Below are 13,884 nucleotides of genomic sequence, written 5' to 3' on the forward strand. Positions count from 1 at the left end.
CAGAAGGCGAGGTCAGTACAGGTGCATCAAAGCGGGGACCGAGAGACTGAAAAACAGCTTCTATCTCAAGGCCATCAGACTGTTAAACAGCCATCACTAACATTGTGTGGCTGCTGCCAACATACTGACTCAGCTCTAGCCACTTTAACTTCTTAAGGGGGCAGTATTTTCACGGCTGGATGAAAAACGTACCCAAATTAAACTGGTTACTACTCCGTCCCAGAAACGAGAATATGCATATTATTAGTAGATTTGGATAGAAACCACTCTGAAGTTTCTAAAACTGTTTGAATGGTGTCTGTGAGTATAACAGAACTCATATGGCAGGCAAAAACCTGAGAAAAGTTAAACCAGGAAGTGGGAGATCTGAGAATTGTAGTTCTTCTTTCTAATCCCTATCAAAACTAGTGTTTGTGGGGTCACGTTGCACTTCCTAAGGCTTCCATTGGCTGTCAAAAGCCTTCAGAAAGTTTTTTCATCAGTCTCCTGTAACCAGGCAGAGAATAGGAGCTCAGTCAATGAGTGGACTGCCTGGGGACAAAGGGATTGATGATGTGCGATCCCGCGAGCGCGCCGTTCCTACTTTTTCTTCTTGAATGAATACACTATTGTCCGGTTGGAATATTAGCGCATTTTTATGTTAAAAATACCATAAAGATTGATTTTAAACAACGTTTGACATGCTTCTAAGAACGGTAATGGAACATTTTGACTTTTCATCTCTGGTACTGCGCTCGCGCGTTATGCCTTTGGATAGTGATCTGAACGCACAAACAAAACGGAGGTATTTGGACATAAATATGGATTATTTCGAACAAAAACATCATTTCATGTGGAAGTAGCAGTCCTGGGAGTGCATTCTGACGAAGATCAGCAAAGGTAAGAGAATATTTATAATACTAATTCTGAGTTTAGGTGACCCCAGAACTTGGCGGGTGTCTGTATAGCTTGCTTTGATGGCAAGCTATGTACTCAGATTATTGAAAAATGTGCTTTCGCCGAAAAGCTATTTTAAAATCTGACACAGCGGTTGCAAAAAGGAGTACTGTATCTATAATTCTTAAAATAATTGTTATGTATTTTGTCAACGTTTATGATGAGTATTTTTGTAAATTGATGTGGTCCTTCACCGGGGGTTTTGGTGGGAATACATTTTCTGAACATCAAGCGCCAATGTAAAATGCTGTTTTTGGATATAAATATGAACTTTATCGAACAAAACATACATGTATTGTGTGATGTCCTAGGAGTGTCATCTAATGAAGATCGTCAAAGGTTAGTGCTTCATTTAGCTGTGTTTTTGGTTTTTGTGACATATATCCTTGATTGGAAAATGGCTGTGTGGTTATTTTTGTCTAAGTACTCTCCTAACATAATCTAATGTTTTGCTTTCGCTGTAAAGCCTTTTTGAAATCGGACAATGTGGTTACATTAGGGAGAAGTGTAACTTTAAAATGGTGTAAAATAGTCGTATGTTTGAGAAATTGAAATTATGATATTTTTGCTGTTTTGTATTTCGCGCCATGCTATTTCACTGGCTGTTGAATAGTGTGGGACGGTCACGTCCCACCTTGCCCAGAGAAGTTAATAATGGAAAAATGTATGTAATAAATGTATCACTAGACACTTTAAACAATGCCACTTTATATAATGTTTACATACCCTACATTACTCATCTCATATGTATATACTGTACTCTATACCATCTACTGCATCTTGCCTATGCCGTTCGGCCATCACTCATTCATATATTTTTATGTACATATTCTTATTCATTCCTTTACACTTGTGTGTATAAGGTAGTTGTTGTGAAATTGTTAGGTTAGATTACTTGTTAGATATTACTGCATGGTCGGAACTAGAAGCACAAGCATTTCGCTACACTCGCATTAACATCTGCTAACCATGTGTATGTGACAAATAAAATTTGATTTGATGGACATGTTCTCTGTGTCACACACAATCACATACAGTGAGGGAAAAAAGTATTTGATCCCCTGCTGATTTTGTACGTTTGCCCACTGACAAAGAAATGATCAGTCTATAATTTTAATGGTAGGTGAATTTGAACAGTGAGAGACAGAATAACAACAAAAAAATCCACAAAAACGCATGTCAAAAATGTTATAAATTGATTTGCATTTTAATGAGGGAAATAAGTATTTGACCCCTCTGCAAAACATGACTTAGTACTTGGTGGCAAAACCCTTGTTGGCAATCACAGAGGTCAGACGTTCTTGTAGTTGGCCACCAGGTTTGCACACATCTCAGGAGGGATTTTGTCCCACTCCTCTTTGCAGATCTTCTCCTGATGGTTTAGGCCTAGGTTGAGATCCATCCAACTCTAACTCTTGGCATACATAATACATTGATGCCAAAGGGATAGCCTATCCTGGATAGATCTAAGAATTCAAGGGAAAAAGTATGCACACATCTCAAGTTGGCTATCGGCCAAGTATGTATGGGGTCCTCAATGGCCCCTAAATCCTCAGTTTTCCTTGCAAATAGAGTGAAGATCAGAAGGGACCATGTTAACAGGCAACACATGCACCCCCATTAACATGTCATTAACATGTCATTAAAATGTCATTAACATGTCATTAACAAGCTCATGTACAAGTCACCGTCTGTCTATGCATTTGGCCTCGTCACACAGAGACAGTAACAACAGACAGTGTGCATGTCTTTGGCCTCGTCACACAGAGACAGTAACTACAGACAGTGTGCATGTCTTTGGCCTCGTCACACAGAGACAGTAACTACAGACAGTGTGCATGTCTTTGGCCTCGTCACACAGAGACAGTAACTACAGACAGTGTGCATGTCTTTGGCCTCGTCACACAGAGACAGTAACTACAGACAGTGTGCATGTCTTTGGCCTCGTCACACAGAGACAGTAACTACAGACAGTGTGCATGTCTTTGGCCTCGTCACACAGAGACAGTAACAATAGACAATGTGCATGTCTTTGGCCTCGTCACACAGAGACAGTAACAATAGACAGTGTGCATGTCTTTGGCCTCGTCACACATAGACAGTCAGCCCTGGCAATACTTATTCTCTCTCTCATTCTTCCTCTCGTTCCCACGCGGTGAGTATGCTCTAACAGCTGGATGTAGCAGATCAAGGCCGTATTAGCCTAGCGTAGATTGCCGCTCTGTGCCAGCCTGAGTTCAGGAGGGACTGGCTCTCTGTCTGTGGAGGAAACATAGGAGAGCATTGTGTATTCATTGCAGAGATTCTATTACAAAATGTTTCGTCTGTTGCAAAAACGTTTTGCAACAGTAGCAGTTAACAAAACTTTTTGCAACAAAAACAAGAGTTTCTATTGGAAAAATTCAGGTAGGTCCCTCCCCGTTTTGTTTCCGTTTACTCTGTTTGCTTCCTTTTGGTTCTTAAATGGTAAACATTGCAGGACGTAATGAACACGCCACATAAACCTTTACACACACGCACACACAAACGACAGGTCAGTGTCAAACAAACATCGAGTTATATTGAATATCATTTTTGTGTAATAACATCAATAAAAGCGCTGTATAATGTTGTTGCACTGTTTGTATAGGGTGTGTGTGTGTGTGTGTGTGTGTGTGTGTGTGTGTGTGTGTGTGTGTGTTTTGGGGTTAATGTGTGTGTGTGTGTGTGTGTGTGTGTGTGTGTGTGTGTGTGTGTGTGTGTGTGTGTGTGTGTATATGTGTGTGTGTGTATATGTGTGTGTATCTATGCATCTGTTGTGTGTTAACTCCAGCTACTCTTGGAAGAAGGTTTTCGGTTATGTCCACCTCACTTAGGGGCTGATTCAGACATTATGCCTCAGCATTTGGTATTCAGACATACCTTATTCAGGTAACACACTCTGCAAGTGTGGCTACATTGCGCGCTCTGAATACATTTCATTTAAACAGCTGAAAACCCCTCCCTCCCACTTGCTGGCCAACATATTTTCCAGTGGACTTTTCATTCAATGGGGTTTTCAGTACATTTACCTTAAGCCATCCCTTTAAATACAGTGTAGAATTTTGAAGACAGACTCGCTGGAATATATCAAGAGGGTTCCGAATATTAGGGACCAATAAAAGAAAGCCATCTAAATACATGCATATATCGTCTCCGTTTCAGCACCAATTGGTAGATATAAAAGTACTCTAATCTTGTAGATTATTTAGGTTTAGGAAAGTATTTATGAATCATAAAATACTGGTTTTGGAGAGCCTTTACACACGAAAGAAAGCAAACCGTGTTTTGATTCATTCTGAAAGTGCCACATTCAGTTCTTCAACCCATGGTAATGTTGGAAGATTAGTGTACACATAATTATAATAGGGAGAATAGTGTACAATAGTAGGATATACCCTCATCTATTGTCTGCACTAACCATGGAAATGTGTGATGACACAGCCAGGTATTGCGCCATGCATCTGGTTCAAACTGTTACTGCTTGGTCTGCGCTCAACCCTCCATAGTGATTTAATTAGCCTAAATCCCTGCACGTTAGAAGGCTGTACACTTTCCATTCTGTATAATGGCACAGCATTTCATAAATTGTACTGTTGGAAAGTTGATATGTTGATATGCTTCAGTTTGCTGCCATATGACTGGTTTCACATTTGTCTCCAGCGATTATAAGGTAAACTAGATTTTTAAAAAGTGTAATTTATATGAACAATTCCCTTCTCCAAACGGATTACTTATTTACCTAGCTCTTATCAATAGTTATTATCAAGTTATAAATGACAGGGCATGGAGAATGGTGTTATTTCTATCTGAAAAAATCAAGTAGATGCTTTTTCCACTTGGAATCGGTAGGTTCGCCAAACCTTATTCATGGTTTCCTCGAGCGTAAAAGTGGTGGAATTATTAGGGAATTAAATCAAGGTCAGAATACGTCGTATCTGTAGACACACTTTCATTTATTCAATCTCCCCCCAAACTAACAGCGGGCGAGTAGCATGCGATTCTCATGCTTAAATTCAAGGTCAGAATACGCTTAGAGAGAAAAGTGCGCTTAACTCGGGTCGGAATTCCCCCCTTTAGTGACAGCCCAATCACAGGACTTTACCCTCTCAGATGCTGAGGAGTGCATTTGGTGCTGTGCTATGAAAACAACCTCAAAACCATTTTGTAGGGTCAGAGCCCTGAGCAATAAGAACACACACACACACAAACAGCTGCTTCCCCAAACTCACACAAACACAAATAGGCTAAGCATGCATGTGTTTCAGACCTGTTGCAACACGGGACAAGGAATGAAGACAGTAACTGTCTTCAGGCTACAACAGTCCCTCCATATATTGACTGACCCAGGTTAAGCACAGACTTGAACAAATCTAATGGAGACAATATACAAAGTCTGTCTCATTTAATAAATAATGTCATTCAGCAGACGCTTTTATCCATAGCGATTTACAGTCATACATTTTACTTATGGGTGGTTGCGGGAATCAAACCCACTACCCTGGCGTTACAAGTGAAATGCTCTACCAAATTAGCTACAAAGCACGACAGAGATAAATCGTTACTCTATCTCCACTGGGCTGCGTTCAGAAAGTGTTCATGAGTGATCGTTACGTGAAGCCAAAGCAGTTCCAGTTCCCATCAGTTCTGTCAAATAACAGTTGGGTTAGATGATTGCTCTGTAAAGGTCACAAGTCTTATTTTAAATTGCACGTAGAAGTGCACAGACACTGGAAACCATTGTTTTGACAATCGTGCAGCCTTTTTTCACAGCGTCACAAACATGGAAGGGTCTTAGAATGAAACCTTGTTCACTGAGAATCACTGAAACTCCTCTTAGGGAATATTGATTGCTCATATTTTTTTATTTAATCTTTATATAACTAGGCAAGTCAGTTAAGAACAAATTCATATTTACAATGGGCCTCCTGCGGGGATTGGGGCTGGGATTAAAAATTAAAATTTATGAAATAAAAATATACAGTGAGGGGAAAACAGTATTTGATCCCCTGCTGATTTTGTACGTTTGCCCACTGACAAACAAATGATCAGTCTATAATTTTAATGGTAGGTTTATTTGAACAGTGAGAGACAGAATAACAACAAAAAAATCCACAAAAACACATGTCAAAAATGTTATTAATTGATTTGCATTTTAATGAGGGAAATAAGTATTTGACCCCTCTGCAAAACATGACTTAGTACTTGGTGGCAAAACCCTTGTTGACAATCACAGAGGTCAGACATTTCTTGTAGTTGGCCACCAGGTTTGCACACATCTCAGGAGGGATTTTGTCCCACTCCTCTTTGCAGATCTTCTCCAAGTCATTAAGGCTTCAAGGCTGACGTTTGGCAACTCGAACCTTCAGCTCCCTCCACAGATTGGGATTAAAGTATGGAGACTGGCTAGGCCACTCCAGGACCTTAATGTGCTTCTTCTTGAGCCACTCCTTTGTTGCCTTGGCCGTGTGTTTTGGGTCATTGTCATGCTAGAATACCCATCCACGACCCATTTTTAATGCCCTGGCTGAGGGAAGGAGGTTCTCACCCAAGATTTGATGGTACATGGCCCCGTCCATCGTCCCTCTGATGCGGTGAAGTTGTCCTGTCCCCTTAGCAGAAAAACACCCCCAAAGCATAATGTTTCCACCTCCATGTTTGACGGTGGGGATGGTGTTCTTGGGGTCATAGGCAGCATTCCTCCTCCTCCAAACACGGCGAGTTGAGTTGATGCCAAAGAGCTCCATTTTGGTCTCATCTGACCACAACACTTTCACCCAGTTGTCCTCTGAATCATTCAGATGTTCATTGGCAAACTTCAGATGGGCATGTATATGTGCAGTCTTGAGCAGGGGGACCTTGTGAGCGCTGCAAGATTTCAGTCCTTCACGGCGTAGTGTGTTACCAATTGTTTTCTTGGTGACTATGGTCCCAGCTGCCTTGAGATCATTGACAAGATCCTCCCGTGTAGTTCTGGGCTGATTCCTCACCGTTCTCATGATCATTGCAACTCCACGAGGTGAGATCTTGCATGGAGCCCCAGGCCGAGGGAGATTGACAGTTCTTTTGTGTTTCTTCCATTTGCGAATAATCCCACCAACTGTTGTCATCTTCTCACCATGTCACGTCCTGGCCAGTATAAGGGTTAATTGGTATTGTAGTTTGGTCAGGACGTGGCAGAGGGTATTTGTTTTATGTGGTTCAGGGTGGTGTTTTGGGAAAAGGGCGTTTGATTTAGTATTTCCGGGTTTTTGGGTTATGATCTATGTTTAGGTAATTCTATGTCTAGTCTAGGTAGTCTGTGTTTCTATGTTTGATTAATTGGGGTTGGGACTCTCAATTGAAGGCCGGTGTTTTCTCTTTGCCTTTGATTGAGAGTCCCATATATTAGGGTGTGTTTGTGTTTGGGATTTGTGGGAGATTGTTTTTGCATTGTGTGTTTTTGTGAGCCTGCAAAACTGTCATTGGTCGTGCTTATTGTTTTCTTGTTTTTCGTGTTCAACGTTCTTTAATAAATTTAAGAAAATGAACACCAACTCTGCTGCATATTGGTCCACCTTTTCAGACGACGATTTCGCTATATCGTCCTCCGACGAAGAAAGCCGTGACACACCAAGCTGCTTGGCGATGGTCTTGTAGCGCATTCCAGCCTTGTATAGGTCTACAATCTTGTCCCTGACATCCTTGGAGAGCTCTTTGGTCTTGGCCATGGTTTGGAATCTGATTGATTGATTGCTTCTGTGGACAGGTGTCTTTTATACAGGTAACAAGCTGCGGTTAGGAGCACTCCCTTTAAGAGTGTGTTCCTAATCTCAGTTTGTTAGCTGTATAAAAGACACCTGGGAGCCAGAAATCTTTCTGATTGAGAGGGGGTCAAATACTTATTTCCCTCATTAAAATGCAAATCAATTTATAAAAATTTTTACATGCGTTTTTCTGGATTTTTGTTGTTGTTATTCTGTCTCTCAGTGTTCAAATTAACCTACCATTAAAATTATAGACTGATCATTTCTTTGTCAGTGGGCAAACGTACAAAATCAGCAGGGGATAAAATACTTTTTTCCCTCACTGTAGGACACAACACACATCACGACAAGAGAGACAACACAACACTAGATAAAGAGAAACCTAAGACAACGACATAGCATGGCAGCAACACATGACAACACAGCATTGTAGCAACACAACATGACAACAACATGGTAGCAACACAACATGGTAGCAGGACAAAACAGGGTACAAACATTATTGGGCACAGACAACAGAACAAAGGGCAAGAAGGTAGAGACAACAATAGATCACGCAAAGCAGCCACAACTGTCAGTAATAGTGTCCATGATTGAGTCTTTGAATGAAGAGATTGAGATAAAACGTTCCAGTTTGAGTGTTTGTTGCAGCTCGTTCCAGTCACTAGCTGCAGCGAACTGAAACGTTTGGGCCAGGAGCTTCTCCTGACCATGTGGCTGACCATGTGGCCTGACCATGTGGCCTGACCATGGACCTGACCATGTGGTCTGACCATGTGGCCTGACCATGTGGCCTGACCATGTGGCCTGACCATGTGGTCTGACCATGTGGCCTGACCATGTGGCCTGACCATGTGGCCTGACCATGTGACCTGACCATGTGACCTGACCATGTGGCCTGACCATGTGGCCTGACCATGGGCATGACCATATGGCCTGACCATGTGGTCTGACCATGTGGCCTGACCATGGACCTGACCATGTGGCCTGACCATGTGGCCTGACCATGTGGCCTGACCATGGACCTGACCATGTGGCCTGACCATGTGGCCTGACCATGTGGCCTGACCATGTGACCTGACCATGTGACCTGACCATGGACCTGACCATGTGGCCTGACCATGTGACCTGACCATGTGGCCTGACCATGTGGCCTGACCATGGACCTGACCATGTGGCCTGACCATGGGCCTGACCATGTGGCCTGACCATGTGGCCTGACCATGTGGCCTGACCATGTGGCCTGACCATGGACCTGACCATGTGGCCTGACCATGGACCTGACCATGTGGCCTGACCATGGACCTGACCATGTGGCCTGACCATGGACCTTTAAGCTATAGGCCCAAAGTTGTTTTTCTGATCAGGTGTATGGGGGGGGGGGGGACGGAACGGCCCTATTTCCAAGAACTATGGATGGTAGACCTTTGTGATAGCCTTCAACCAGGACCGGCCCCAGGAATAAGTGACATAAGAGGTTACTTACGGCCCCCGGCCAAAATGTGTTGAATTGCAGGACATTAGCTTTAAAACGGCAAGAATGTCTCTCCACCCTATGGCAAAATGTGTAGAATTGCAGGATATTAGTTATACAATTGCTCAATCTTCTGCCTGCCCCATGGCGAAATGTGTAGAATTGCAGGATATTAGTTATAAAATTGCTCAATCTTCTGCCTGCCCCATGGCGAAATGTGTAGAATTGCAGGATATTAGTTATAAAATTGCTCAATCTTCTGCCTGCCCCATGGCGAAATGTGTAGAATTGCAGGAACTCTAAAACGTCATTTTCCCCTCTTTGTTGTCGGGGGGCACTAAATGTGTGTGTGTGAGTGTGTGAGTGTGTGTGTGTGTGTGTGTGTGTGTGTGTGTGTGTGTGTGTGTGTAAAAAGTAGTAGTTTAGGTTGGCTGACATCACATTTACAAACATTTTCCATGGCACCGCTCAACCTCAAGGGAAGGGTACACTAAATCATCCCCCTTTGAAAAGACCAAAGAAGCGCAGCCGACTGAAGCTGGAGAGGAATATTATAGGGTCATGAGAAAACTATATCGACCGACAGTATTTCCACACTTATCTCTCAATGGTGACACCTGGAAAGCTTCCAAAGTGAGTTAAGTCTGGCAAACATCCAGATAATCGGTGCTCCAACGCAGTGGAAATAACTCATAGTGGGCATTATAGAAATCCATGACAGAAATCTATTCCATTCCATCGCCGTGAAGAGTTGCTCGGCGCTTTGGTTGGTAGGTTGAGCGGCGGAGAATTGGCTTCCCATAGGCGATTGGTGAACGTAGTAGACCTATCACATTAGGCCTACATAAAAGTTTGCAGTTCGAAAACCCCACTTCTTTGAATGCAGATATTTCGTCTCCATTGGGCAAAGGCAGCCACATGAAACTAAAGTTACACACTCATTCACTTCTTCACCAAATCTATCCGCGGATGAAGTTGCAGGTAGAAACTGATCTAAAGTCAGTTCTGTTTTTCCCTGATTTCCTCACTCATATTGTAAGGCTACGATATATTGAACATAGAGCTGATCCTAGATCTGCGACAATGGTAATCGTCTATTATACCGCGATCATCATCAGGCTCCACTTCTTTTGGAAAACTACCAAAGATTGCCACTTGGTTTACCACTTCAGTCATAAGATGTTAAATTGCGTGTAATTGCCCTCAGCAAGTTCTTCGTTACAAAATCAGCCATTTAAGTTGTAGGCTACAATGCGCACATTAGGTAGGCCTAATCAATTGATTGGTTGATAAACACCTCGGAGTACTGTGTTTGCAAGTAGATGTTGCTATTCTATTACCTACAGCCCCATAGCCCAATTCAACTCATCAAACAACATAAACAGTTGGCAAACTATCTAAAGTGAAATGCACCACTTGCATTGCAGACCTATCATTAAATAGTGTAGCTTGGGTGAGAAGTGCGCTACTGACAGAAATTACTTGCTTTAGCGCGAATGGAATCGATAAAAAGTGTTATCCATACTTACAGCTATTGATAGATCCCCGCAGTTACGACCACATTAATCCAACATGTACGGTATATTCGTGCTGAGGTGGATAAAATCCTTTTGCTGCTGTCCGGTTTGTAATCCACACCGTTTTTCTTCCCCTCAGGCTTTTTCTGCTGGAACCTTCTTACCAGGGGGGGAAGAAAACGTTACTGCCAGAGTGATCATGTCCAACTTCTTTCCCCTCCCCTCTTTTTGCTGGCAGTTGTTCGAAAAAGTTGATTTTCTCTCTCTGTCTTTTTTCACTTTCTCTGGGACATCCTCCAGTTCGAACGTGTAGTGACATCACCTGGTCCACGGTTGGAAAATGAGCCTCTGGCGAGCCCCTCTCTCCCTCCCTCCCCTCTCTCCCTCCTTCCCCATCTCTCTCTCCCTCCCCCTCTCTCCCTCCCTCCCTCCCCCTCTCTCCCTCCCTCCCTCCCTCCCCCTCTCTCCCTCTCTCCCTCCCTCCCCCTCTCTCCCTCTCTCCCTCCCTCCCCCCTCTCTCCCTCTCTCCCTCCCTCCCCCTCTCTCCCTCCCTCCCTCCCCGTCTCTCCCTCCCTCCCTCCCCCTCTCTCCCTCCCCCTCACCTACCTACTTCTTTTCATCCCCTCCTTCCCTCTCCGTCTCGCACAGGTAAGTTGCTCACGTTCTGCCTGCCGGGGTCGACTGTCGGTGACATTATAAACCGCATCCTGAGGCGATAACATTGCTATAGGTAAAGCTACTCTCTCTAGCTTCACTCAAAATAATATTATAGAAACACTGTTTTTAAGCTCAATTTATGTACAGTGTTTGTAATGTTATTTGCAAAACATACCGATATTTGCACTGTAGGCTGTTATGTTATTGTTGTAATTAAAACGTGATAAATATCCTCATCGCTATTATTCAAGTAGATCATTTGCATGATTGACAGATGAGTCCAGCAGCAACCTTCACTGGATTTATCACCAGCAATCAATTTAACGTCCCTTTACCATCAACCAGCTCCGTAGGTCCATATAGACAATATATCATAATCAAGAATAAACCAAGTGACTGTCGCCATTTTCGTTTCAGAGGCTTAAATTACCGTGGCATTGAGGGCTTGGCCATATTCCCATAAATAATTGTTACATACAGTACAGCACAATAAAGGCTTACAATGTTTGAGGGGGTCTGGAGAACACAATAAAATGGCCCAAGTATGCCAATCATATGTATCATTTAAATATTTTGTTGAAAAGTGGTGAAAAAGTGCCCACAAATCTACAAAATGGACTGATTGTTGAAGATGCTTTCGTCCTTATTTTCAGTATTTCACATTTAAACACTTAAAACTGTCAAATGGTTGTTCCTTAAAGTCTACTAATTCGAATGATATAAAATATGATATATTTAGTCAATTTCAAGAAAGCTGACAAGAAACCTTCCCTGTGCTTACTTCCTTGTACATATAATGTTGAACATGTAACCATGGACATGAAGCCATTCCAATAGAATTCAGACTTTTTGAATGGACTGTATGGGACAAGATCCTACTGCTAGCATTCCTTATTATGCAAACACTGTTTTGCTACATGTTATATACATCAGTCTAATCCACAGATATAACACCTCATTGGGCAGTACCAATTATTTATGGCGATATGACCATGTGAATCCTGTCCAATTAGAACCATTGTAGCTGGTTGGCAGACATTTTGGAAAGCAGGTCTTTTAGAGTAAAATCAGTTATTAAATCTGCAAAGGCATTACAGATAGACATCTTTATGTAGTAGTTGACTCACTTTGTGTAAAGACTAAAAGGTCTCATCATAATGAGTTGCCTGTCTCTCTGCTGGACATAAATGCCTTCCTATGGGATTGATCCTAAAGGGCAGGTTTCCTGTCACATTTCTTAAAATTAACACAAAACAGAATATCATATTATACTGTACTGTATCCTTGCAATCAATACATTTCAGGGAACACCCATATACTTTTTGGAGTGTTTACATGTAAACTATTGGAACTAGCCAAAACAGTAAGTTTTGGCTAGTTTTTTTGGCACGAGTTTTTATCACTTTTTAACAAACATTTTAAAGGATAAGAATATATGGCATCTTTGGGCCATTTTATTGTGTTTTCTAGACCCACACTTAAAGATTTTAAGCCATCATTGGGCTGTATGTACCAATTATTTATTGCAATATGGGCGTGTGAATCGTGTCCAAAACACGTGTGTATCATTGAGGCTGGGCTCCCGAGTGGCGCAGTGGTCTAAGACAGTGCATCTGTCACAGAGCTGGTGGGCGGCTGTACAAAGCCCCCCTAGTGGAGGAGTATACTACTGAGATAAACTTGATTTCACCTGTTGACTCTCTCTCTCTCTCAATTTAACTTTCATTTCACTAGGCAAGTCAGTTAAGAATAAATTCTTATTTAGAATGACGGCCTACACCGGAGACGCTGGGCCAATTGTGCACCGCCCTATGGGACTCCCATTCATTCCAGTTTTGTGCGTCCAAGTTAAGAGGACGTTTGTTTCCTATTTACCGTGTATATTCTAGTTAAGTCATAACATTAAGATGTCATGTAATTTCCTTATATTCCTTAGAGATATATTGGTTTAATAGATTCATCCTTATCACTTTTACCTTGTATGTTATACCACCTGCTTGTAATGTCTCTCTTTTGTTGCAGAACCACACACAAATCCAACTTTACCAACCAATGTCCAACCAACAGTACTTAGTAAATAAGTGAACTTTGGCACTGTCTTTGTCGTCTGTTTGCAGAGTACCTCTGGTGACCTCTATTCAACCAGTTACCTATTGTATCTTGGGTTTTTTGGCCTATGTTTCAGTGGTCATATATGGCAATGACTGCTAGGGAGGTAATGGATTAAATCTGCAGGTCAGTAGAAAGGCCTCTTTAGTGTCCTAAGATTTCATAACTGTGATGTTAATAATTGCCTACGTTAAGACACTAAGCTGTTAGTGTCTTAACGACCGTTCCACAGGTGCATGTTCATTAATTGTTTATGGTTCATTGAACAAGCATGGGAAACAGTGTTTAAACCCTTTACAATGAAGATCTGTGAAGTTATTTGAAAGACATGGTCCTGAAAAAGGGACATTTCTTTTTTTGCTGAGTTTAGTATTACTGTATCATAAAATGGAACAATTATTTCACCTATCCGCCAGACTAACACACA

At 42.1% G+C, this 13,884-nt stretch overlaps 1 protein-coding gene across 5 annotated transcripts in view; it reads right to left on the bottom strand.

The window, feature by feature from the left end:
* LOC106570545 (collagen alpha-1(XVI) chain) overlaps nucleotides 1-11,023 on the bottom strand; it is a 167,111-nt gene extending 156,088 nt beyond the window's left edge. For all 5 annotated transcript variants that reach the window (XM_045694919.1, XM_045694921.1, XM_045694920.1 and 2 more), the window contains exon 1: nucleotides 10,704-11,023. The gene's annotated coding sequence lies outside the window, so the exon portion shown is untranslated. The remainder of the gene's footprint in view (nucleotides 1-10,703) is intronic.
* Nucleotides 11,024-13,884: the final 2,861 nt, after the last annotated feature.

The sequence above is a fragment of the Salmo salar genome, chromosome ssa14, assembly GCF_905237065.1.
Source record: "Salmo salar chromosome ssa14, Ssal_v3.1, whole genome shotgun sequence".
Lineage (NCBI taxonomy): Eukaryota > Metazoa > Chordata > Actinopteri > Salmoniformes > Salmonidae > Salmo > Salmo salar.